At 44.3% G+C, this 26,470-nt stretch overlaps 2 pseudogenes; both read right to left on the reverse strand.

The window, feature by feature from the left end:
* Positions 1-26,470, reverse strand: part of LOC117719263 (maestro heat-like repeat-containing protein family member 6) — a 53,055-nt pseudogene that overhangs the window by 25,093 nt on the left and 1,492 nt on the right.
* LOC117718639 (small ribosomal subunit protein uS19 pseudogene) lies at positions 3,992-4,422 on the reverse strand (annotated as a pseudogene).

Genomic DNA, 26,470 nt, shown 5'->3' on the forward strand with positions numbered 1-26,470 from the left:
TAAGGAGAAGTGTTTGGTACTTGGTGGGGACAACACTACCTCCATAGTGCAGCTCAGCCTTAGCTTGCTGGGAGGTGGAAGCTTCTTCCTGATAGGTTCTTTCTTTCTCAGTGATGCAAACATAGGCCAGATTAGACCAGATTAAAAGTAGATAAAGGCAGGTTTATTAGGAGGCAGCTCTCAGGTGGATTCATCGATGTCATAGGTGGAGGTCAGGGAAGTTACACATCCAGGCTAAAGCAAGAAGGTTTTATGGTTCTAGGATGTGGAGTGATGACATGTGATCTGGGAGGTCGGCCTGTGTCTATTCATGGTCAAAAACTGAGCCCCTGGCCCGAAACTCCGAGATGAACAGTGATGACAAGTTACCCCAGAGTTTTCTCTGAGCAGGCAGAGTTGGGGGAAGGAGAAGCAGATGGCATTTCCTGCCTTGTTCAGAAGAGGAGCAGGGTTTCCAGCCTAACATCCCAACCTTTTATGTCCAGGGGCTCCCATTCAGATCTGGCTACTTCCTGCTGAAGAGGAATGGCATGAGGTGGGAGGGTGAGGAGTGGCTGGGTTCAAGCTTGGGAGGTATGGGTGCAGAAGCAGTTGGTTGACTGTCATCCCAAAGACTTCAAGAATCCCATTTGTAGAAGCAGAGGAGAAGGCATGTGGCTAGAAGACAAATAGATTAGTATCCTCAGCCCTATGAATGGGCTAGCCTTGTGTGAAGAGCAAAGGCTGACAAAAAGAGTGGAATGCAAATGTTCCTGGTTGTATGGGCAGAGTTCTTTTTTCTTTTTGTTTTAAGATTTATTTATTTTATGTGTGTGAGTGCACTGTCACTGTCTTCAGATACACCAGAAGAGGGCATCAGATCTCATTAAAATGGCTTTAAACCACCATGTAGTTTCTGGATATTGAACTCAGGACCTCTGGAAGAGCAGAGAGTGCTCTTAACCTCTGAGCCATCTCTCCAGCCCATGGGTGGAGTTCTTTAGACAATTTGTGGAGTGACTCAATCTGGGTCACCATCAGGCTTGATGTTTTCCCTGAGGAACATGCAGGTCTCACCCTTATCAGTTATGAGGAGGTTAAGATCCTCTACTTTCGTAGGGCCACGGAAGCTTTTAAGTTTACACAAAGAGGTAAGTTTTAGACATGTTAGTATTATCATTTGTACTGGTTGTTTTTTTTGTGTGTCAACCTGACACAAGCTGGAGTTATCACAGACAAAGGAGCCTCCCTTGAGGAAATGCCTCCATGAGATCCAGCTGTAAGGCAGTTTCTCAATTAGTGATCAAGTGGGGAGGGCCTATTCTATTGTGGTGGTATCATTCCAGGGCTGCTAAGAAAGCAAGCTGAGCAAACCAGTAAGTAGCACCCTCCATGGCCTTTGCATCAACTCCTACCTCCAAGATCCTTCCCTGTGTGATTTCTAGTCCTGACTTCCTTTAGTGACCAACAGCAATGTGGAAGTGTAAGCTGAATAACCTTTTTCCTCCCCAACTTGTTTCTTGGTCATGATGGTTTGTATAGGAATAAAAACCCTGACTAAGACATCATTGTTTGTAATCTATACTGAAACTCACATTGTAGAAAACACAGTAGACTCATACCTTTGTGTCATAGTAGACACTTGGAATATGATTTTGGGTTAAAAGCATGAAGAATCCTTAAGGTGAGCTCAGGGAAGACAGACCTTCTGTAAGACAGAAGGGGCAAGAGCTCCCTTGGTCATGATTTGTAGTATGACTGGAGATTGTGAAAGAGGGACTTCTTTCCTCTCTCCAGAAAGCTGGATGCATATAGATTAGATGTACCTTTTTAATGAGAAACACTTTTAAGTTTATATTTAGAAACCAACCATGGGAAATTTAAAATCTCGAGCTTGTGACTATGATAATAGTGGATCGTACAGTGGAAGGCTTTATCAGAGTTACACTAATAGTGGATCAGAACTCTATTGGTTAAGAGTAAAATTTTGAACTTTTGAAGCTTAATACAGCGGTAACATAGTGAGGGTTCAGAATCAGAAGCATTTCTCCCATACACCTTAAATCATTTTTTTTGTATTCCCTAAGTTTTTTACACCCTCTGATTGTCATATCTTACATTTACTCTTCACCATCTCTCCATCCTCTCTCCATCATCTCTCTACCATCTCTTCATCATCTCTCCACCATTCCTCCATCATCTCTCCATCATCTTTCTGCCCCTCCATCATCTTTCTGTCCCTGCATCATCTGTCCATATTTCTACTCCTGTAGCTCTTTTATTGATTGGATGATTTGATATTTTGGAACATAAAATTCGCAGCTCTTCAATCTGCTAGCTGATGTGTAGTAGATAAATACATTTTCCCATTGGGTTAATCGTGTCTCCACTCTTGTGATTCTTTCTTTTCCTATAGAGAAAGAAGCATTTTAATTGCATGTAATGAAGGCCTCCAAACTCGGGAGACCCTTACTCAAGTCTCGGGAAGTCGCGACCACCCACAAACTCCAAGACACCATACCTGGATGCAATCAGCAGAGGTTTATTAGGGAAGAGAGCTGGCAGCCAGCGGCCAAACTGCACACTCGTGCAGGAGTAGAGTTTGACAAAGCCAGTCAGTCTGAGGAGGGTTTTTAAAGGAGTAAACCACAAACCAGGGGAGTAGGAAGGGGCTAAGGTGTGTCAAGGATACATAACATAAAATTAGTGGAACATTTCAGAGGAACTCACCCTAAATGATTTAGAGCCATGTGAAAATCACTCTGCACACTCATTCTTCTCAAAAATGTAGTTTTACCATGTCACTGTGCCCTACCCTGTCATTACCAACTATTTTAGATTAACTATTTTACACTTGTTCCGGCTATAGCCCCACTTAGATGACTTGCATCTTTCTCTGTGGTTAGGAATGTGTCTTCTTGCTTTCAGCTTTCCCCACCCTGAGGCTTGAGGAATGTTAATCCAGCAAGTGTCCTCTGATTCAGGGATAATGTCCTCCACCCGGAATGTGTCCCAGGGCAGTGAAGGCCTAAAATCTTACATTCAGTTCCGAATTCTGGAACCTGCACTTTTTCTGCTGAGGTCTAAGGGCAGAGAAAAAGTCTACATATATTTCATAAAATGGTCTTATAATTTTTCACTCTACAGTAATATGACCAGTCTTGTGGTTGTTCCCTGTGCTGTGGTAGTCTTGTCAGAAAACCCTTATCTCTGCCTGTGTCTTGATGTGCCTTGTCTCAGATTTTCAAAGCTTCAAGCCTTACACTGTGGTCTTTGATTCATCTTAAAGGTGTTTTTGTTAAAGGGGCTGTTCCCCCCACCAGTATATGTTTTTGGGGGTTTTCTCAAATGAGGTGCATGTTCCTGTATGTATGCACTGCTGGGTCCCCCCTCTACACCATTGGTCTATGGGTCTTGTTACAGTGGCTCAGAACTGAAGCTGAGGATGCAGTCCTGTCATTCACCCAGCACAGCTAAGAATTCCTTGAGCTAGGGCTGGAGAGAAGGCCCTGGAGGTTAAGAGCACTGACTGCTCTTCCAGAGGTCCTGGTTCAATTCCCAGCAACTACAGGGTGGCTCACAACTATCTGTAATGGGATTGGATGCCTTCTTCTGGTGGGTCAGAAGAGAGCTACAGTGTACTCATATACATTAAATAAATAAATAATAACTCTTAAAAAAGAATTCTTCAAGCTATTTGTGCTTTTTTATGCTTACATGTGAATTTTTGAATTACTATTTCAAATAGAATGTCACTTATATTTGATGGAAATTGTGTTGAATCTATACATTTTGTTAGGCAATGCAGCCTTTTCCATGTGCTGATTCAGCCCACCCATGAGCACGGGAGACTTTTTCATCTTCTAGTTTTTTTTCACCAAGTTACTTTTTGGTTTTGGAGTTAAAGGGAGTGTATTTCCTTCCTTTGGTTCTTATTTGTTTTCTGTTTCTTTCTCCCCCACCTCCCCTCAGGGACCAAAAAAAACCCTCAGTCTTTATGGGCCTCGGCTGCTTAAGGGCATTGGGAAGAGTGGGTGGCACCAATACTGGGCTGACCATGCTTCACAGGCTTGTAGGCGATGGAGAACTCACCCAGGTAGTGTCTGATCATCTCTGGTTTGATCTCCACCTGGTTGAAAGTCTCACCCTTGTACACACCCATCATGTTGACGACCATCTCAGGCTAAATGATCCTGTCCCTCATGTGGGTCTTCACAACCTCAGGCTTCTCAATGGGTGGCACCACCTCCTTGGCCTTTCTCAAGTGCTTGAGCAGTGAGTGCTGCTTCCACTGCAGGCCACAGTTCAGGTGTCGCCTCTGGTGGGCTCTATACAACTGCATCAGCTGCTCTTAGGACATGTCCAGCTGTTGGTGAGGTCCACACCATGATAAGCAATCTGGCACTAGTGGAAGGTCCACTTCTTCTGCTCCACTTCAGCCATCTTGGTGGCTGCTTGGAAAAGGATGTTTTGTGTTTAAGTTTTAAAATTACATACATTATGTGTGTGTGTGTGTGTGTGTGTGTGTGTGTGTGTGTGTATGAGCATGCGCATGCAACACACATACACACACAAAATGTTCCTGTAACTTAGACACTCTGGTAACTTGTGCTTTCATTTTCACTTAATTCTAGAAACTTTCTCATTTCTTCCCTGACTTCTTTGGGGACACACTAGTCATTGAAAAATGTATTGTTCGTTCTCCATGAATTTATGGAGTTTCTGCACGTTTCATATTACTGATTGTAGCCGCCTGTGGCCACAGACCAACTGGCTTCTCCTAAAAGTGGGGCTGGAAATGAAAAAGGGACAGAGGGCGAGAAAAGATGAAGCCAAGACAAAGTATTCTGATCAAGGATCAAAGTTTAATGTTCAGCTCTCAATTTAAAGGGAAAGCCCCACCACCAAACTCCTTCTTGTTTCAGGAGGAGATGGGTGGGGGAACCCATTCTTAGTCAATGCCAGAGATGGGTGGGGGAACCGATGCTTTGTCACAGCTGGAGATGTCTCAAGACAAGCTCAGTGGGCAATTATTCTCCTAAATTCCTGTAGCATGCTGTACATGCAGCCAAGGTGGGTAACTCCACCTAGGTCCTATTATTTTTGGTTTATTGTGGTAAACAAGGGCTTTCAGGCCTGCTCAAGGCTGGGGGAAGAGCACAATTACCCCTTTTTAGTTTTTAAAGATTAGAAGTGCCAGCAGCTGGACAGGACACAAGATTTCATCCCATCTAGGGTAAACAGTGGCCAGGCAACTGTGCTTGGCTTAGATTGGTGTCTATATTGCTCCTTATTACCTGTCATGGAGGAAAACATACATAGCATTATTGATGTATGTCTCTGTCTTAGGTCTTTAGGAGCTCAAAAACCCTCTTACCCATCCTTCACTACCGGCCATCTTTGGCACACTCTTTCCCATAGAGACCAAAGCCACATTCAGACCAAAGGAACTGTGGCCATGTACTAGATGCTATTCTTCATAGCAATGGATAACTGTCATGGTGAATAGATGAGCTTGTTGAGAGTGATCCTGTGTGAAGGCAATCAATCTGTTTAAGATACAAGGTTCAAAGGTTAAAAGCAACAGGATTATCCAAGCAGTGTAGAAAATAAGATTGTAGGCAGTAATGTTCCAGTATCTAATCCAACTGCTGGTTCACAGTGATCAGACACAAAGTCTGGCCACCAGGTATATAGTGGGTGGCTTTAAGTATTGATAAAAAACACTTAGTCTCCACTAAGAGTGGAGACTATATACCATGTTAAATCAGCTGGCTAATAAGGATTTTGAGCCAGTTTTATCATTAGAATCATAATTATTAGGCTCAAGATCTGTGTCTGTAGAGTGAAAAATTATAAAGACCATTTTGTGAAAAATATGCAGGCTTTTTCTTTGCCCTTAGACCTGAGCAGAAAGAGTGTAAGTTCAAGAACGCAGAACTGAAAATAAGATTTCAGGCCTTCACTGCCCCAGACACATTCCAGGTGGAGGACATTATCCCTGAATCAGAGGACACTTGCTAGATTAACATTCCTCAAGCCTCAGGGAAGAAAAATAGTTAATCTGAAATAGTTGGTAAATGACAGGGTAGGGCACAGTGATGTGGTAAAGCTACATTCTTGAGAGGAATGAGTGTGCAGAGTGATTTTCACATGACTCTGGATCATTTGGGCTGGATTCCTCTGGAATGTTCCACTGTTCTTGGTTACCCCTCCCTCCCTTGGTCTTCCCAGTGTTATGTTCAAAATTTGTAAAACAACCAATCATGTGTAGCCAAGCGAAAATGCAACCAATCATGTGTAACCGCACAAAATGCCTTCCTTTCCCCACCCAATGCTATTAAAAAACAAAAACAAAAAAAAAACCTCTCAGCTTGCGGGCCTTTTGTCAAAATTCTGTTCCTGAGTGGACGAGCAGTTTTGACCATTGACTAGCCAACTCTCCACAATAAACCTCTGCTGATTGCATCCAGGTATGATTTCTTGTGATTTTGGGGTGGTTGTGATTTCCTGAGACTTGAGGAAGGGTCTCCCAAGTTTGGGGGTCTTCATGTCCACTTGATGGACCAATCTTTCAGGCACCCATCAGGCTCCATTTTCTTTTTCTGAATAAACACAGAGGGAACCATGACCCCAAATTAAAACAGGGTCAGGACCATTCCGTGTATTATATTACTTAGGGCATCTCTCCATTTGATCCTGGCAAATAAGCTGGAGGTGACTGGATACCAGTGATGATCTACTGCAGACTGACCTTTAGCATGAGTTTGCAAGAAATTGTAAGAGAAAAGCAAGGTGTACTTTTGGTGTTCTTGAAGGGTATAATTCCCCCTCTTTAGTTTTTTTAAGAGCCAATTTTTCACAGTTCCTTGCAAAACCGGGGCAGAAGTGCCAGTAGCTGCTCCTTTCACACTCAGAGAGTTATGAAGATATTATTTTAAAGTCTGACAACATCAGTTTCACAATTTCTTGTCCTTGAGGATAATAAGAAATCTCAGTAATATGAGTAATATTAAATTGTCAATAAAATATCTCAAATGTTTGACTTCGATTGTCAGTTCCATTGTCTATAATCTGATATGGAACACCAAGCATTGAAAAATAATGTAGGCGCCAGGCAGTGGTGGCAAACGCCTTTAATCCCAGCACTTGGGAGCCAGAGGCAGGCGGATTTCTGAGTTCTAGGCCAGCCTGGTCTACAGAGTGAGTTCCAGGACAGGCAGGGCTACACAGAGAAATCCTGTCTCGAAAAAAAAAAAAAAAAAAAAAAACAAAAAAAAAAACAAAAAAAAAAAGAAAGAAAGAAAAAATAATAATGTAGGAAGTAACTAATTATATTTTAGTTGCTTCTCCTGTTAAAGCAGTTGCAACTAGAAAGCCTAAAAAAGTGTCAAGTCACATGTACATATTTTAATTTTCCAAAATCAACAATGAGTAACATCCATTTGCCAAAATTGATTATGTATAAGTCCTCAAGGCTTAACACCATTATAAAAAATTGAGGATACTGAGAACAATTTTTTTTTTTGTAATTTGACTTCCACACTTTCTACAAATGCTAAATTATTGTCTCAAGCTATTACTATTTTGATGATGTAAAGACTAAGATTGAATGGCCAATTGTTTCTGTAAGGTCTATAATCTGTCTTGTATACAAATCTGCTGTGGCATTGCCCTAGGGTCCAGGCAATCCAGTATTATCTCTTAAATGTCTTATAAAGTTAAGGAACAGTACATGGTTCTTAAATTAAGCTGTATTTGTATAAATAACTGTAAAATTTGAGAATTAGCAATATCTAAAAAAGGAGCACTTTTAAGCAATTATAAATCATGAGCTATATACTAGATATGAGTATACAAATTGAAAGCTTGATTTCTTTCCACATTTCAAACAGTGGCTACAGCATGTAATTCAATTATTTGTGCTGAAGCAGGGGGAACCTCAAGAAAATGAACATGTGATCTAATTACATATACTGCCTTCTTAATAGATGAGCTGTCTGTAAAAACAGTAAACATCTTTTCTATGGGCTGCATGCAAATTTACAGGAAATATAAAAGCATGCATAGAGGAAACTTGTAACAATTTGTCTTTTGGATAATGATTATTAAATTTGCCTAAAAAGTTTGCCATGTAATAGGCCAAATATCAGTATTCTCCAATAACCAATTAAATTGCTATTTGGAATAAGGAATAAACATTTCATCCAAAGTACTTTCAGGATTATATCTGACAATTCTGGACTAACACAATAAAAATATCATAATAAGATGTTCAAACTTTACTTGCAGATGAAGAAAGATGAATCCACATTTATGATTTCTTTTTTGCCAAATAACTGCTGTGAGCACATGAGTAGCAATAACAAAAACAGCCAACAATTTTTCATAGTCTATATAATGTATCTGTTGATAACTAACAGTTTTGTTTATTTTCTGCACAGCTATTCCTCCTTCATCAGTTAATTGTCAAGGGAAATTAGGATTTGCATCCCTCTTGAGAATATTAAAGAGGTTCAAGTTCTCCTATGGTAAGCTTAAGATGAGGTTTTAGCTAATTAATATCTCCTAACAACTTTTGAATATCATTAAAAGTAAACGAAAATTTTTTTTGCCTGTACACCTGCAAGCCAGAAGAGGGCACTAGATCCCATTACAGATGATTGTGAGCCACCATGTGGTTGCTGGGAATTGAACTCTTATATCTTTAGTTGTGAGCCTAGCCTTTAACAGCTGAGCCATCTCTCTAGCCCCAACTATCCTTTCTTAGTAGAGTTTTCTGTGCCACATTCTGCTTAGAATTTAATTCAGGTCCCAAATATTAAAAATATATTGCCTGCCAGGCAGTGGTTGTGCACACCTTTAATCCCAGCACTTGAGAGGCAGAGGCAGGCAGATTTCTGAGTTCAAGGCCAGCCTGGTCTACAGAGTGAGTTCCAGGACAGCCAGGGCTACACAGAGAAACCCTGTCTCGAAAAAAACAAACAAACAAAAAACATATTGCCTTTGAATCTTTTCTGGAGCAACAATCACTCCAAAATTTTAAAGCTGATTACTTCAAACCAAAGCCTTGCAGAAAAACTCATTCAGAGAGATCAGCTAATAAAATATTATACAATGAATAATATACACTGAAAGATTCAAACTCTTCTTGTATTAAAGCAACAACAATTTTTTAATATATTTATAATGCAAGGCTATTAGCCATTCCTTGAGGCAAACCTGATAGATGTCCACACACGGCTTAGAACAGACCACAGCAGACCAAACTGTTCCAAGTGGGTATTATTTAGTATATAGGGCAAAGATGGGGAAGGGGAGAAGTAGAGGGAAAAGATGAAAAAAAGAAAGAAAGAAAGAAAGAAAGAAAGAAAGAAAGAAAGAAAGACAGAAAGAAAGAAAAGGAGAAGAAAGAGGAAGAAGAGAGCAAGGTCAGGGGATTCTGCCTGTTTTATATGGGCGGTGACATAGACTCTCCCAGGTAAAGGTGAGGTAGCCAGGTGGATTCTGGGAATGTATGGCAGTTGCATTGGCAACGATGTGGGGGTCACCTAGATGTGATGTCACTGGGTTCAGAGCCTGATACCAACATACCTCCCTTTTTTATTTTAAAGGTAAGAAAAAAATGAGGAGGGGAAGCTGATGGTAAAAGGAGAGTTGAGGCACAGTATCTCTTCAACTTCTTTCTGCTGCGTAGGGGTGGAGTGCATTTTGGGGAGTAACTGGCTTTCACCATCAGGGTCCACTTGGTAGATTTGTGTATCAGGTTCCTCTGTGGACAGCAGCTGGTAATCCTGTAACAGGAAGTTCCCTAAAAACTGCATAATTCTTGGAGGAACCTGGGAGGACCATCTCCTAGAGCTATCAGGACATCTGGTCCCAGTCAGTTCTGAAGCACCACAACTGGAATCCCTCCAGTCCTGTATGTAGAAAAGAGTGTCTTGCAGTGTTGGGAGAAGAAATGGTTGGTCCGTGATCCTAGCATATGTATCTGACAAGACCAATATGGGCAGCCCCCATAATCATCTGACCACTTTCTACAATAATCTTCTGTCTGGTCAAAGAGAAAGCACGTATAGAGAACATACTATTTAGATGCGACAACAGATATAGGGATGATAGTAATTGGGGTTGGTTCCTGGCATCCAGCTATGGAGCAGTTTCCTGACCCTGTTTGGAAAGACTGTTTGTTATCTGTCAGGGTCTCTTGAACCTTGAATCTTCAGATGGAAGAGCTGACATGAATGGAAACAAGCAGCAGGGGGAGGACGAGAAACCCATGTCTAGTCCAGTGAGGTCAAGCTCGGCTGCCAGAGTGGACTTTCATTTTCTGGGATTGAGGACAAGGTGGGTAAACTCGATGTTCTCTGGAACTTAAAACAGCATGGTCCTGTTAGGGTCAATGTGTATGAAGAAGAGTCAATTTTAGGTGGAGAGATGAAAGGCTTGAGGTGAGACAGGTGGACCCAATGCAGGAGTCCTTCAAGTTTAGCAGCTGTAGGGGCCACAAGAATTACCTTAAAAGGCCCTGCCATTTGGGAGAGAGGGGTGAAAGCTGGTGATCAGGAGGGGAGAGAAGGACTTGGTCTCTAATATTGAGAGTAGGTGGACAGGAGACAGTGTGTGGTGGAGGTAGATGGTGGTCAGCAAAGTTCCACAAGAGAGAACGGAAGTGACAAAGTAATGTGTTGGGAGCCGACTTTAAGCAGAAAGCGACTAGAAAGCAGCTATCATCTTTGCAGCCATCTGGAGCCATATACCCTGATAGAGACTTGTTTTTCAAAAGCCTACAACAGCTGAGCACACTCTGACAAACATCTTGTTTATCCCACATAGCTTGTTTTGCTGTTTAGTGACGCCAGCTACATGGTTCATGTGGTAAAATGTCTTCACCTGTGTTCTCCTGCTTGTGCTTATAAATACCCAGGATTTCCTTGTAATAGAGTCAATAGGAGAAGTCAATAGGTGGTGGTCAGTAGGAGGTAGTCAGTAGGAGGTGTGAATATAGTCTGTGGGAGACAGTAAACGAGACTTGACCACACGCCCTGTCTTGTCTCCATTCTTTGAGTCTCTTGCGCCTCCATCCCCACTCTCTCTCTTGACCAGAGCACTTAGCCCCAAAGCATGGGGCAGTGTAGACAGCAAATTAGTAGCCCCAAAGCATGAGGCAGTGCGGACTTCAACAGTAATGGGGTGAGTAGATGGTCTGGGAGGGGAGAGCATTTAGGTGAAAGACCAGGAGTTAGAACTGGACGTCCATACATGAGTTCAAATGGTGAGATGAGGAGAGGCTGCTTGGGGAGAACTTGTAGCCTGAAAAGAGCCAGAGGTAAGAGTTTCACCCAGTCAAGATGAAGTTCCTGTGACAGCTTGACAAGAGTGGTTTTTAAAGAGTGGTTAGTTCTTTCTATCTTACCTGAAGATTAAGAATGATAGGGAATGTGAAAATGCCAGGGGATGTCTAGGACCTTAGATAAAATTTGAGAATTCTGAGAAGTAAATTTAGGACCATTGTCTGACTGGAAGGAGGCTGGGACACCAAATCAGGGGATGATCTCTTGGAGGAGGAGATCAGAGACTGTCTGAGCCGTTTTGTTAGCTGTGGGAAAAGCCTCTACCCAGACTGAGAAGGTGTCCACCAAGACCAGGAGGTACTTGGCACATTTGACAGTGGGCATGTGGGTAAAGTCAAGTTGCCAGTCAGTTCCAGGAAGGGAATCTCTAGCCTGATGGGTAGGAAAAGGGGTGCTACATTACTTTGAGTTGGGATCTGGCATCTGACAGATTTTGCAAGAAGCAGTGGTAAATTTTATGAAACTTAAGTCCGGGTGGGCAGTGGTGGCACACGCCTTTAATCCCAGCACTTGGGAGGCAGAGGCAGGCAGATTTATGAGTTCAAGGCCAGCCTGGTCTACAGAGTGAGTTCCAGGACAGCCAGGACTACACAGAGAAACCCTGGCTTGGAAAAAAAAAAAAAACCACCCCCCCAAAAAAAAAAGAAAAGAAAGAAAGAAACTTAAGTCCTCGGGAGAAGGATGTAGGTGGGTCTTAACAAAATAAGGTAACACTTGGCTGTTAGGATGAAGGAGTTGGTAAAGATAGGACAGAGTTTGACGAGTGTCATGGAGTGTAGATGTGGATGTGGGTTTCAGTGTAAGAATGTCCGGGGGGGGGTGTGTGTGTGTGAAATGTGTCTAGGCCCCTAAGGGCCGCAGCTCTACCTGCCTTGTCACCTCAGTTGTTTCCCTTGAAGACAATAGAGTTGTCCTTCTGGTGATATCTGCAGTGGACAATCCAAATAGCTGTGGGAAGATGGGAGGCCTTTAGCATGGACATAATTTGGTTTACATTAGTTACTGATCTTCCTTTCTTGGTAAGTAACCTGTGCTTCTTCCAGATAGCAGTGTGGGACAGTAGGATATGGAAAGCATATTGAGAATCTGTGTAGGTGGTGAGGGATTGTCCCTGTGCCAGCTGGAAGGCATGGGTAAGGGCTATGAGTGCAGCCTGTGGGTTGGTGGTATGGGCAGGAAGGGCCTGTACCTCCACCACCTTGGTTGGTGTCTGACACTATGGCAAAGCCTGGCCCCTTCATGTAGAAAGGAACTTTCATCTGTATACCAGGTATAGATGGCTTGAGGCAATGTGCCCTCCTGTATGTGTGAAGGATGAGTTAACAGTTCCTCTAAAGTTTCAGTGCAGGAGTGAGATAGGGAGTAGTTAGTATTAGGTCTAGGAAGAAGATTGGAAATAGTAAGAGGTGAGCATGATTGGAAGGTGAGGGTGGAGTCTTCTATTAGTGCTACCTGAAGAGAAAGAACCCTGGAGGAAGGTAGAGTCTGTAAGCCTTTATAAGTTAGGTGCTCTGACAGGTTGTGAGAAGAGAGGACAGTTACAGGTGATCCCAAGGTTAGTTTCTCTGACACTTGAGTAAGGAGTTCAGCAGCTGCTAAGGTACAAAAACAAGGTGCCCATCCCTGGATGGTTAGATCTAGTCTTTTTGACAAGTATACTACAGGTGCAAAAGATGGTCCCAGTTGGTGACCTGAGACTCAAAGGGCAAATCCCTCCTTTTCAGTTACATAGAGAGACAATGGACGAGTCAGGTCAGAGAGATGTAAGGCTGGGGTCTTAAGGAGAGCCTGTTGGAGCCTCTTCTGGTGGATTGGGACATCAAGGAGAAGACAGGGAGGAGGAGAGAAGCTATGCCAGAGAAGAGTACAGGGCAGAGCAGCAGACCTGCCATGTAAAGGGACCAAGAGAATGTGGTCCAGAGACATGCTCAGTTGGGTCTAGAGCAGCCATGATGGAACACAGAAAATAGTAAGTAGTTACTCGAAATTATTGGCAGAGTAGATTCTAACAACATGGTGGTTAGGCAGTTGCCCAGCTATTGTGCTGCTTAAGGCATATTAAAATCTAAAGGCTCTATGTGTGTCTTTCATCTGGAGACATAAACCATTGAGGCCATAGCAACCCTGAACCAGGATTTATTAAATTATTAACACTACTCTTCTCATGGCCACTGTGCCTCAAGATCCAGATCAAAATCCTGTTTCCTCCAGTCTCAAGATCTGGATCATGTGGAAAGCTGCTCTCAAAGATGGCACCTGGCAAGCAGCCAGGCCTTCGCTTGTAGCCTGAGAAACAAGCCTTATAAGGGAAGAATAATTCATAAGCAGCTTTTGCCTGTAGAGTGCCCCTAACATTGCACCACGTGGCTAATAATGATTGGCAAGCCTTTAGGGTTATGAGCCGGACTTGGGAGGTGAGGGTAGACATTTTTTTACCCAAGAGCCTGAATCAACTGCTTGGAGAAGAACTCGGAGTCGTGCTTTCTTTCTGCTGTTCAGAGAGGAAGGCGACAGGATCACAATTATGCCCTCCTTTTCTGGATTGTAGTTCATTCCAGATTAATAGTGCAAATGAAAACAATCCAGGTAATAACACCTAACATGACAGAGAGTCCAACAGGTCCTGACTGACTCCTTTGGGGCTAGTATGATAGACCAGGAATCCTGTACCAAAGCAAAACAGTGAGGTCTGCACAGCCCTAGAAAACACTGGCCCAGCCCTCAGAGCCCTAAGTGGGTAAGGTGGCCTCACCTATCAGCACAGTGGCTGCCCTGCGCAAGGTATCCTGTGGGCTCCGCAGGTAGCCCTGGGTCTGACTCAGGAAATGTTGCATGTGACTTGGATACTGGTGAACCTAGGAACACAAATGCTCGTGACAGGATGAAAGTTTCAGTCTTTCATGGACAAGGGACTGGAGCAGATAACACGAACAAAGGCTGTGGCCTGGCCTCACAGGAACATGGTGGTCATGTTTAGCGCAGGTGGAGACTCTGTTTTGAAGGAGAGTGGACTGTAGACTCTAATGACAAGTGAGCAGCTGATTAGACCCTGGTGCTTTCCCTACTAACCAGGTGGTGGCAGACACGGCTGAGAGCCTCAGGGCTGTCGTAGTGAGCCACAGTCACCATCTCCTCCAGCAGGCCCCATCGAAGGGCCTGATCACAGCAGGCTAGTGTCCACTCTGAGCTCTGCAATGGAGGAAGCAAGCAGGGTTAGGGGTCCAGGAGATGGCAATTGGTGGAAAGAAAGGGAAGGTGGCCAGAGAAGGTTGGCAAAGCCCAGGGAGAGGTGCTCAGTATAGCATCCCAAGAGAAGACCTGGACCTAAGGGTTCCTGAGGTTCTTGTCCCTAAGCTTGAAACCTTCACAGAGGCCACAAGATAGGAGGGAAAGTACAGCATGCGACAGATATGGGACAGAACACTGACCTCAGCAGCATCCTGACTGGAGTCATGTAGGCACAGCAACAGCAGCACCAGACTCTGCAGCACCAATTTTCGCAGGGGTCCCTGAAGCCCCAACCAGAGCCCCCGCTGGCCCCGCCGTACCAGTGTTCCAAGGAGTCCTGAGCCTTTGTGCCTGTGATAATATAGTCAGAGCTCAAGGAAGAATGAGAGAGATCGACGGGCAGTGGTGACACATGCCTTTAATCCCAGCACTTGGGAGCCACAGGCAGGAGGATTTCTGAGTTTGAGGCCAGCCTGGTCTACAGAGTGAGTTTCAGGACAGCCAGGGCTACACAGAGAAACTCTGTCTCGAAAAACCAAAAAAAAAAAAAAAAAGGGGAGAGATCCGTGAAGAGTAAGGTGGGAAGAGGCCTCATCAGGGCTGCAGATTAGGCCTTAATCTGGTGGCAGGTCCACAGGCCACTGGGTGGGGAATGTAGGCAGAGCCTGTGGGTAGGACTAAGCATCTGTGGACCAGTCCAAGGGGGACAACAGTGGGACCACAGGGCAGTATTTTGCTCACATCATCCAGTAGCAGTGGGAGGCGTGGTCCCAATTCAGACCTGAGGAGTCTCATGGGTGCTCCGGGCTGCAGCAGTAGTCTCCTCAGTGAGCCTAGCGCAGCACCCACGAGCCGCATATCACCTTCACCCAGTGCTCTGAGGAGGACTGGCAGCAATGTGGTCACATGCCTTATCTGTAAAGACAGGACTCATGGCTGGACCTTTCCAGACTCTACCTTAAGCCCACATCATCCGGCAGTACCAGTGTGGGACTGTGAAGGGTAGTTTGGTTCCTGGTCGAGCACAGGCCTCAAATCCTGGACCCTAATGGGAGACAGTAGGTGTTCGGCCTCACTCCCAGTCCCCAGGCTCCTGACAAGTGGTCTAAGACCTCCATTGATCAGCACCTTCCAGTCATGTAGGGCAATGCCCCTATAAGCCCATCCAAAGGTAGAGGGTGTAACTACAGGCCTCAGCCTGGAGAGATTTCCATAGAAATGAGATACCTGAAGGCCAGAGGGCGTAGCTAATTAAGCATTCTTTCCCAGATTCTTATCCTTCCCTATTTAACTCAGGTCTGCCTTGAGAGGGGAGGGGGGTGTACAACCAGATTCATCTACTTTCTGTCATGACAATAAACCCTTTGAAACCATGGACTTTCTCATGTCTTTGGGGCTTGCCATGGAGAACTGTGGAGAAGGCCTTTAACTGATGTGCCGCCACCGCCTAATCTCCCTCCTAGAGGACCTCTCTGCATTCCAGCCACGGAGCTCTGCCAACTCAACTAAGCTAGACAACCCAGCCAAGTGAATGCCAAGCAAGTCGCAAGAGAGTGCCAATCTAGTGGCATAACCAAGAGTTTCTACCTGCAAGGCACTGTTGGGGCTTGCCCTCCCTTGTCCCTCTTGGCTGCGGACTGGTCTTGCCCACACACCCACAGTCTGTTGCGGTAAATCTCTTGCCCATAGGGAGTCCATAGAATAAAGACACAAGTCAATAAATATCAAATGAATGCTGCATGCCTAGATTGGGCAGATTTACCATTAAACTACACTATTTCCCTGGCTATGAGAGCTCTTAACAACTTGCGGTTTCCTAGGTCAAGGCCTTCTTCATCTTCTCTCCCTCCATCAACTGCCCTCTGCCTCAACCAACTGCCAAGTCCGCCGCTTCTCTCCCTCTCTCTCTGCTCTCCTCCTCTTCTTTCCTTTCCCTGCCTCTGGCTCCTCCCACTCCTCTTCTACTGCCCAATCACTGGCTGTAGCCTTTATTTAACAAATTTGATTGGACAGAAGGTTTACAAGATTCACTCCTCCTTCGCAGCCCCTCCCAGAAGTGGAGTTACCATGACAACAAGAGGCTAGGGCTATCCACCACATTTCCCCCTTTTTGTCCAATAATAAAAAAAATTTTTTTTCTTTTCACATATTAATTGAACTCTAATTATATTACCATGTTGTGATTGTTAAAGTATAAGATAAACCTAACACCCAGTCCATCATTTTTGTTAACTAAATAGAACCTTTGCCATCTCTCTCAATTAAAAAACTTAGTTCTGAACCTGGCTTATGTCTTGTCTTCAAAATGAATAGCATCTGAAAACCATCCTCTCAAAGTAAATAGCCTGGGTTGACTGTGAGATTATAAATCTTCAACCCCATCAGAAATCCAGAATGACTCAGTTAAATCAAGATATGGGAAGCACAAAGTGTGGCTTCTAAACTCAACCAATTTAAATAGACCACTGAACATCTAGACAGTTCCTTATTTCAAAACGTTGGAGCATCTGGTCTTCAGCCTTCTGGCCCAGGAATCATCTGACAGACCTAGTAATGCAGAATTACTAAGGGCTGATTACTCTGTCTTGGCAGATATAACCAGTCGACTATTCTGCAAGTGTGTTTCCTTTTTGCACACTATTTCATCTGTAGATGAAAAGAGGCAATTCTTGCCTAGTGGATGTCACACCACAACTGGTGTAACTCCAAAGATGCTCAATTTCTTCTTAGAATCCAAGACTGGGAAGCTGTCAGGATCAGATAGGTCTCCAATAAAATAAATGTTTATATAAGAATGTTTGTAATGTCAATTCTATGGATTTCTGACGTTTTTGAAAATCAACTATGTAAGGCAATCTGAACAGTTGTCTGTTAATTCCTTTCCACTAATATTTTTTTTTTTTTGATTAAAAAGGACTGGGTCTAAGCCTTGTATTTCTAAATAAGATATATAGGTACAATGCCTACATGAGAGTAATATATTAATATAAATTCCATATCAATGTAAGAGATTATAATTTCAACCTTGTAATTATTATAAAGATTTCTTACCAATGTAAGATATACCTATTTTTTTTAACTGAGTCTAAGCTTTGTATTTCTGTATGAGTTATACAGGCACAATGCCTATATAAGAGTAAAATATTAATCCCACTTAATTCCTGAGATTTAGCTCTCTAATTCCCTTCCTGTCTGAAGCTACATTTGTAAAGTATTCCTTAAATTACAACACAAGTATAATTTACAAAGTAACCAGAACCATCCACCCCAACATAAGGAACTGGGGCGATGATCTCCTTTTGTCTGCTTCCAGCTGAATTGGGGCGAAGAATTCCCATCTGGGGGCCCAAAGGGAAACAGGAAAATTGGCTTAGTCAAAGGAGAGCTAGCTGGCATCATTTGCCTTGAAGTCACTGTGTACTGAGAAAGTTCATAGCAAAGCTGACACCATAACTGTTACAGTCAGAAAGGCTGGACAGGCAAGCTAGATGTTCTGGAAAAGTTCTGGAAGCAAGTCCTTAAAAGAAGCGGCTTCGATGCAGTTGCAGTAAAATCAAGCACGAAGCTGGAATAGGAGGTCCTAGAGACTCACAGAATCCCCGAGTATAAATCATGCTAGGGCTGAGTTTCTCTTCTTTCATCCTGTAACATATAAAACTTAAAAGCAACAGGTAGTTTTATAAAAACATTCACGTGGAACATGTAGGGCACACAGCTTTGTCAATGAAGATCAATAAAGAAAGGCCACTGCCCTCTTCAGGTTAGTTTGATTACTTAATCAAACTATATATAACTTATATACATGCCCTCATAAAGGATGGCATGTATTAGGTCATGAGAAATTATTACCCAATTAAATGTTCTTGGCTTTGTATTGACATTTTAGTCCCAGCCAGTTAAGTCCATATAAGAGACATAACACCATATATACATCACCCATTTGGTTGGTTGAGTTAGTCTCCCTTTTCTTCTGTGTCGACTAGAGCTTCAGGGGGTCTCCCTTTGTCATTTCTGATCTTTATCATTTTAGAAGGAACCCACAGCTTTTCTTTTCCTGTGGAAACATAAACATAACCTCTCCCCCAGCATAATACATTTCCCACTTTCCATTCTGACGTCATAATAACCTTAATATAAACAGATTGATTTAGTTCAGTAGTTTTATCCACCATCCAATGTTTCTCAGCGACTGTGGTGTTTTGTTCATTAATATTCAAAAAATTTAAGTTTAATAAAGCAATATAGAATTCATCTTTGGGGGTTCTTATTGATTCCTTTTGCCTATTAAGCATCTCCTTTAAAGTTCGATTAGATCTCTCCATTTTTAGGCACTCTTCCTTCTTCTGCTCAAGAGCAATTTCTAAGGTCTTGAGCCGTGAGTCCTTTTATAGTCCTGAGGAAACCAGGGAAGAAGCACGCTCTTTGAGATCCAAGAGAGAAGTCTCCTTCTCTGAGAGGTCTCCTTGCAATAGGCTGACCTTTTCTTTCAAGTCTTTAAGATCTTTTTTGTAGGTTTCAATCTCCTCTTGCTTCTCTCGCTCATCTCTGTCCTGCTGCTCCTTTAAACATTCAATTGTCTGCTCTTTGTCTGCAAGAGCCTCCTTCAGCATTGTCAGAGCTGTGTCCATGTTAGTTGTGTCCACCTGCAGAGACTTGACTTGCTTTTTCAAGCTGCTCATCTGCTTCTCTTTATCTCTTAGTTGTTCCTGAAGATTTTCTATCTTCTTCTGGAGAACATTGACCATCCGCTCCTTCGTGTCCAGCATGTCCTTGAGGTCATGTATCTCTCCAGTTTGTGTGCCCTTCTCCTCAGTCATAACTGGTCTCAGAACATCTGTTTTTGAAGCAGTGACATTTAATTTTCCTGGGAAAGAGAAAGCAGTGACATTTAATTTTCCTGGGAAAGAGAGAGAGAGAAAGAGAGAGAGACAGAGAGAGAGACAGAGAGAGAGACAGAGAGAGAGAGAGAGAGAGAGAGAGAGAGAGAGAGAGAGAGAGAGAGATTACAGAACTTTTGGAAATGTTAGCTGTAAACACATTGATAAAGCTTAAGAGGCTGTACTGTGGCAAATGAACTAGAGACTACTCTCCAGAAAAATCAACTAGTGCAACAAACTAATCAACTCTGAAAACATTTCACCAGCCACCTGTAGCCTGATTGCCCAGCCATTTAGCTCCTCATTTTCTTGGGTCCAGGGACTATTCCTACCATTCTTTTTGTTTTCTTTATTTGGTCTCTTGTTTTGGTTTGGTTTTCTTATTAAAAACCCCAGTGAGGAAAGGGTATTATAACTAAACAAGCAGTTTAAAAATCTAGCCTATAATGAACACCCAGGGGCCAGATCCAGTGCAATGCCTGGGCGTGTTTAGAAACAGCCCACTAGAGCAACAGGTAAAAGGACAGCATTTGTGCAAAAGTGCTCAAGTACGTTTGCCCATTGCAGCTCAGAGAACAACGCAGGCGCAACACAGACCCATGTTTACTAAGTTCACTAAAGCTGTACGGTGGTTTCTGCCCACTTTACACTATGGTTTTGAAGACGTTTGAGTGGACTAAGTGAGCAACGTAGTGGTTCTGTAACTGAAGACCTAACTAAAGACAGGAATGAGAAATGGAAACAGTCTTTGATACAAACTCTTCTTAACTTACCTCCGATAAGATATTAAGAATAAGGACAGTGAATGTTCTGGAAAATCATTAAGACATCCAAACATCTCCAGGAAGCGAAGTAGATAAGGGTAAAAAGTAAAGCCATGTCTAAAAGTTAGCATCCTCAAGACATGATTGATTTTCAATCTCAGAGAGACGGAAACCACAGTATAGCCTTAGTAAACTTCCCTGAGGGGACACGGGGGTTCTGTGACTAAAGCAACGAGCACAAACACATAACTACTTCCTCCAGACTCACATACCTCAGTGTGTCTCAATATTCTCTAAGCACAAACCGCTTTAGGAATGGTGACATGCAGGTGAATCATGAACCTAGAGCCGTGATGCAGAAGGAAGCTCAGAGCTGGGTGACATCACTGCTTGGGAAACACCCAAACTGAATACTTGTATTTGAGAGGACACAGGCAGTGAACACAACCAAATAAAGTAGGAAATGCTCTTGTATTTTAGAGATACAGGAAATCAAGTACTTATTGTTGGAATGTCTTTACATTTACTATAAAAATATTCCCACTGAATTATATGTTTATGAAAAGAAATATATATACTTGTGAAATAACATAAAGTAAACTGTGAATATTTTTTGTTGTTGTTTTGGTATTCTGGTTTTTGCTTTGCTTTATTTTATTTTGTTTTCAGGAAAGGGTTTTTGTGTATATCTCTGGATATCTGAAACTCACTCTGTAGACCAGGCTGGCCTAGAACTTGGAGTTCTCCCTGACGCTGCCTCTGTACTGGGACTAAGGTTATGCATCACCACACCTAGCCCTGAACATTTTGAGGTCATTAAAACCCAGAGGTCAGTAAAAGAGGCAGCAAACTGTAGCAGAGCTACGGGGACTAGAGTTTGATCAGTGCTCTAAGTATGTCTCCAAAATACCACTCAGGACCAAGTGTGAGTATAGACACTGCTTGGGATTGAGTTGTGTTCCTACACATTTCTCTGTTGAATTCCTAAATGCCAGTCCTTCAGAGCATAGCTATACTCACAGAGAGGACTGTGAGTGATCCTTTAATTAAATGAGATCATAAATGGTGGGACTTGCCAATCTGACAGCTGTTCTTAAGATGAGAGCATCAAGACACAGACACCAGCAGGACAGACACTTTGTACCCACAGAGGGAAGACCATGTGAGGATACCAGGACCAAGATCAGGACCAAGATCCATCTCTAACCCACAGAGGAGGCCTCAGGAGAAAGCAAAGCAGCTGATGGTTTGGAATTCCAACCCACAGAAGGGAGAGACACTTCTGCCTGGTAACCCACACAGCCTGCGGGTTACGTTACAGCATTCCTAGCAAATTCCTAGGTGCCTCTTTCCAAGTGCAATCAAACCAGAGCACTGTAAGCAGAGGACCTTGAAATGCTGTTGAATCTAACACCATTTGACAAGGACACCTGTGGTTTGAGGGCAATTGGATAAGAATGTGTCGGAAGAAGAGCTAATGCTCGTAAAAGCTGCCAACGTGTTGTGAATGATCCAATGGGAAGAGGGGAAGAGGATTCTGAAACTGGAAGTCCTGACTCTAAATTTGTTTTGTTTTCTGAAACAGAATCTTGCCTGCCCCAGACTACATATCAAACTCACTATGAACCCAGTGATTATAGTAGCTTGAGTGAAAGTGGCCCTATTAGACCCACACTTGATTACCTGGTCCCAAGTTGTTGGAACTGCTTGAGAAGGACTAGGACTTCTCCTTTTTTGAAGGAGAAGGAGGTGTGTCACTGGGGATGGGCTTTGATGTTGCAAAAGTCCACACCAATCCCAATTCTCCTCTCCTCTCTCTCGGCGCTCTCTCTCTCTCTCTCTCTCTCTCTCTCTCTCTCTCTCTCTCTCTCTCTCTCAGAGCAGTGCAATAGGAGCTTAGTCACAGACCTGACTAATGTTTCAGAATGGTTTCTCATAGCAGTATTCATTGGGAAAAAGAGACTAACACTTGGGGAGATGGATCAGTGGATAAAGTGCTAGCTGGTCAAGCCAGGCATGCTGGGAAGCCTCCCTAACTCCAGTAGTGGGAAGCAGAGATGGGGGATCCTTGGGTCTATCTGAATACTAGCTTAGCCGAACTGGTGAGCTCCAGGTTCAACGAGAGATCCTGTCTGTACACACACACACACACACACACACACACACACACACACATGTTGCGGTAAATCTCTTGCCCATGGGGAGTCCATAGAATAAAGACACAAGTCAATAAGTATCAAATGAATGCTGCATGCCTAGATTGGGCAGATTTACCATTAAACTACACTATTTCCCCGGCTAAGAGAGCTCTTAACAACTTGCGGTTTCCTAGGTCAAGTCCTTCTTCATCTTCTCTCCCTCCATCTGGTATGCCCTCTGCTTCAACCAACTGCCAACTCCGCTGCTTCTCTCCCTCTCTCTCTGCTCTCCTCGTCTTCTTTCCTTTCCCTGCCTCTGGCTCCTCCCACTCCTCTTCTACTGCCCAATCACTGGCTGTAGCCTTTATTTAACAAATTTGATTGGACAAAAGGTTTACAAGATTCACTCCTCCTTCGCAGCCCCTCCCAGAGTGGAGTTACCATGACAACAAGAGGCTAGGGCTATCCACCACAACAGTCTCTATTTTTCTGTGTTCCAAGTGGCATCTGGGAGCCCAAAGACCAAGACCAATGGCCTCTGGGTCAGCCACATCAGCCCAGAGACCCACACTCAAGAGTCCTACCCCCATGGGACTTCAGACTGAGTTCCCTCCACACCCAGGCAGAGCCCCACAGCCTCTGCCCAGCACCACATGGAGAGAAATCAGTCAAATTCCCACGCTTCTGCCTCCCTGAGCTGTGGTAGACACGTGAGAATCACAATGCCCAACAGGACCCACGCCCACGGGCACAACCCAAAGCCCCACATACCAGGTCAACACCTTCCCACGATTCATTGCAAGGTGGCCAAGGCCAAGAAGGCCCAGCCAGCACACGGTGGGCTCTGGGTCACCCTGCCAAGTTCGAAGGCGCTCCAGGATGACTTCTTCACGTAAGAGCTGTGCAGTGGGCTGGCTCTGCAACAGCTAAGCAAAGGGACACAGAGTCAGTATATCTCTGTGTCTGAGCAGGCAGCCACCCCTCACTATACTGTTCTGGGAAACAGGCTCACCCCAGTAAAGAAGGCCATAGCTGTGAGGCGCTGCGGCTTATTGGTGGTTTGTAGCTGAGGGAGCAAGTCTGTAAAAAGGCCTCGCAGATGATGGTCAGCATGCGCCACCATGGCACTGGAGTAGGGGAAAAGAAGTTCTTCCTCCACTTGGAAGGGCTCATCCCCACCACTTCCCCCATGCCACCATCGCACCTGGCCAGCAGGGAGCCTCCTCCTGTTGTACTGTCCTGGGGTGTCTCCTCACCTGGCCAGCAGCAGGACACCCTCCAGGTGTGTGTGGGCTCCTACCAGTCTCCTCCAGCCTCCTGCTTGCTCCATACATGTGACCACCATTCGGTCACCATCCCCTGTGAGCAGGGCCTTTAAGGTCTTCACAGTGCAGCTGGAGGTTCCAACTGTTGAGCAATGAACAGTGAGTGCAAGGAAGGCCTGTCCCACCCCTCAGGTATCCCAGGGTACCTCCTCACCTGGCGTGGCTGTGAGGTGGCCCTCAGTGAGAAGGGTCCCAAACCTTAGGGCTGTCAGGGGAATGAGCACCTTGAGCCAGCTCATGCAGCTGTGTGACCAGTGCTAACAGCAGGTGAGGGTAGAAGCCTCGAGTGGCTCCCATGCAGCCAGAGACTGCCAACATCTCTCCAAAAGTGCACGTGGCCTGCAGATCAAGTGAGCCCACCCTTGGAATTCTGCCAATTGTGGATGTGTACAGGACATCCCAAACAAGTGTGACTCCAGAGATAATCTGTAGTCCTACCCCTACAAGCCTACTCATTGGCTGTTGGTGGCCAGGCCACGCCCCCTGATGCACTTTCTCAAGCCACTTACTGCTAATGCCTCAGACTAGGGACCCACCACACCCTTCAATGCCCACAACAGTTGCACCAGCACCTGTCCGTTCACGGCTTAGGCTTTGTCACAGCTCAGAGGCTGCCCTTGTAGTGAAGAGAAGCTGTATGGAATCCTCAGGAAAGCCACCACTATGACTCTAGGAAAAGGCTCCAGAAGTAAACCATCTTTTATACTTCCACGATCCTATAACCCAGAGAAAACAAATGCAGACGACAACAGACCAACCAGAACTTTTCATTTCCGATTATTTTTAAAGCCCCAAAACTGTGAACAAGGAGTTGCACTAGGCAAGTTCCCATCTAGACCAGTGCCCGGTCTTCATCATGGAGAGACCACACCAGGTTAGCACCACATGAATGTCCCCCTCCCCAGTAAAGAGGGCCTACAAATCTCTAGAGTCAGAATGTGAATAGCTTCTTGATTTCTGAGGTCCTGGTAGAGAACAGCTCTGTCTAGCAGTGTGTCTTCAAATGTTGGGCGTGCTGCAAGCATCCCATCCCTGAAGAGCTGGGAGGTGTCAATGAAGTGACCTGGACCTGGCAGCAGCCTGTTCCTACCATGGCCAAGCCTGGGAGAAGGGACACTCTCAAGAGCCCTACCTTAAACCTGAGGCTCAAGCCACAATGCTCTATAGCCTAAGAGAGGTCTGAGAGGTCTGTGTGCTGGAGGTAGGTCCACAGCACCTGACACTGTAAGACCTACACTAAGGGAGGACCTCAACCAAGCCTCAGGAATTTGTGGCCACCCAATAACTCACAGACACCAAACTCGATGTAATCAGCAAGAGGTATATTTCAATCATCCTGTTGAGGTCAAGACCCATAACCCATGCAGGGGCAGTGGGGTCACCCCGAGCTTTAGAGGTATAGGGTATATAAAGGCAAAAACCACAAGGAAAAAACCACAACCAAGGGGGAGAACCATAACCCAGGGGGAGTGAAAGGGGTGGTTATTGGAGGGTACCTGTGGAAAGTCTCAGCTTGTTATTCAGTGTGTGACAGGGTCCAAGGAACAGTCATGGGGAACATTTTATATAGGCTATTCTCAAGAGCCTATTCATATTCAACCATCTATCTTGTGGTCAACCAAGTCCCTGAAACACAGAGCTCCCGAACAAGCTGACCTTTACTCTTCGTTCCGCTCAGCTTGTTAGGAGTTTTGGAAAATATTTAAGCTTTCAATACCAGAACACTATGGCCTGAGGAGCCTACAGCTAGATTGAGTGCTCCTACTAAACTTCAGATTTATTTAAAACATTTTTCCTTATTTTTATTTTATGCTTTGTCTTCTTGTGTGTCTGTGTACCATGTGCGTGTGGTGCCATGAAGGGCAGAAGAACACACTGGATGCTCTGGAACTCGGTTACTAGCTACCATGTGAGTGCTAGTGACAGAACTTGAATCCTCTGTAAGAGTGCGCATGCTCTTAACTGCTGGGCCATCTCTACAACCCCTGGGAGTCCAGAGCTTTTAAAATAAATGCCTCTATTGAGAAGCAATTCATATGACATATACTCCAGCCACTTCAAAGTGCATAAATCTGGGAGTCTAGTATATTCAAACATGTACAGGCAAGGTGGTGCATGCCTTTAATGTCAGCATTCAGGAGGCAGAGGCAGGTGAATCTCTGTGAGTCCCAAGCCATTCTAGTTTATCTGGTGAGCTCCAGGCCAGCAGGGGAAACATAAAGAGACCCTGTCTCACAGTTAAATTAAATAAACAAGTGCATAGATAAATAATCGTGTGGGGCTATTGCCCACAGCCCAGATAAATCACTCCAAAACCATTAGGATTTTCTCCCTATTTCTTTATCCCTTAGACATTGGCAACTGTAGCCACCTGTGGCCATGAATCAACTGGGTTCACCTGAAAGGGGGGCTGGGAATGAAAGGGGGACAGACGGTGAGAAAAGATGGAGGCAAGACAAAGTTCTCTGATCAAGGCTCAAAGCTTTAAAAGTAAAGCTCTCAATTTAAAGGTAAAGGCCCAATCCAAAACCCTCCTGGTTTAAACCAGAGATGAGTGGGATAATCTGATAATCCATTCACGGTCATGGCTGGATATATCTCAAGGCAAGCCCAGGGGCAGTTCTTCTTCTTGGCTTGTTTTGGGGAATTCATACAGAATAACTTGCACAGTAATGGGGTGGGTGTTTGGTTGCTTATTTGGTTGGTTGATTTGCTTTGGTTTAGTTTTGGTCTGGCGTCTTCTGCTTGTGGCTGTGTTTTCAGGGTTCATCCACATTCTGCAGTGTATCTTAGAAGTGTATTCAT

This window comes from Arvicanthis niloticus, chromosome 13 (assembly GCF_011762505.2).
Source record: "Arvicanthis niloticus isolate mArvNil1 chromosome 13, mArvNil1.pat.X, whole genome shotgun sequence".
NCBI classification, from domain to species: domain Eukaryota; kingdom Metazoa; phylum Chordata; class Mammalia; order Rodentia; family Muridae; genus Arvicanthis; species Arvicanthis niloticus.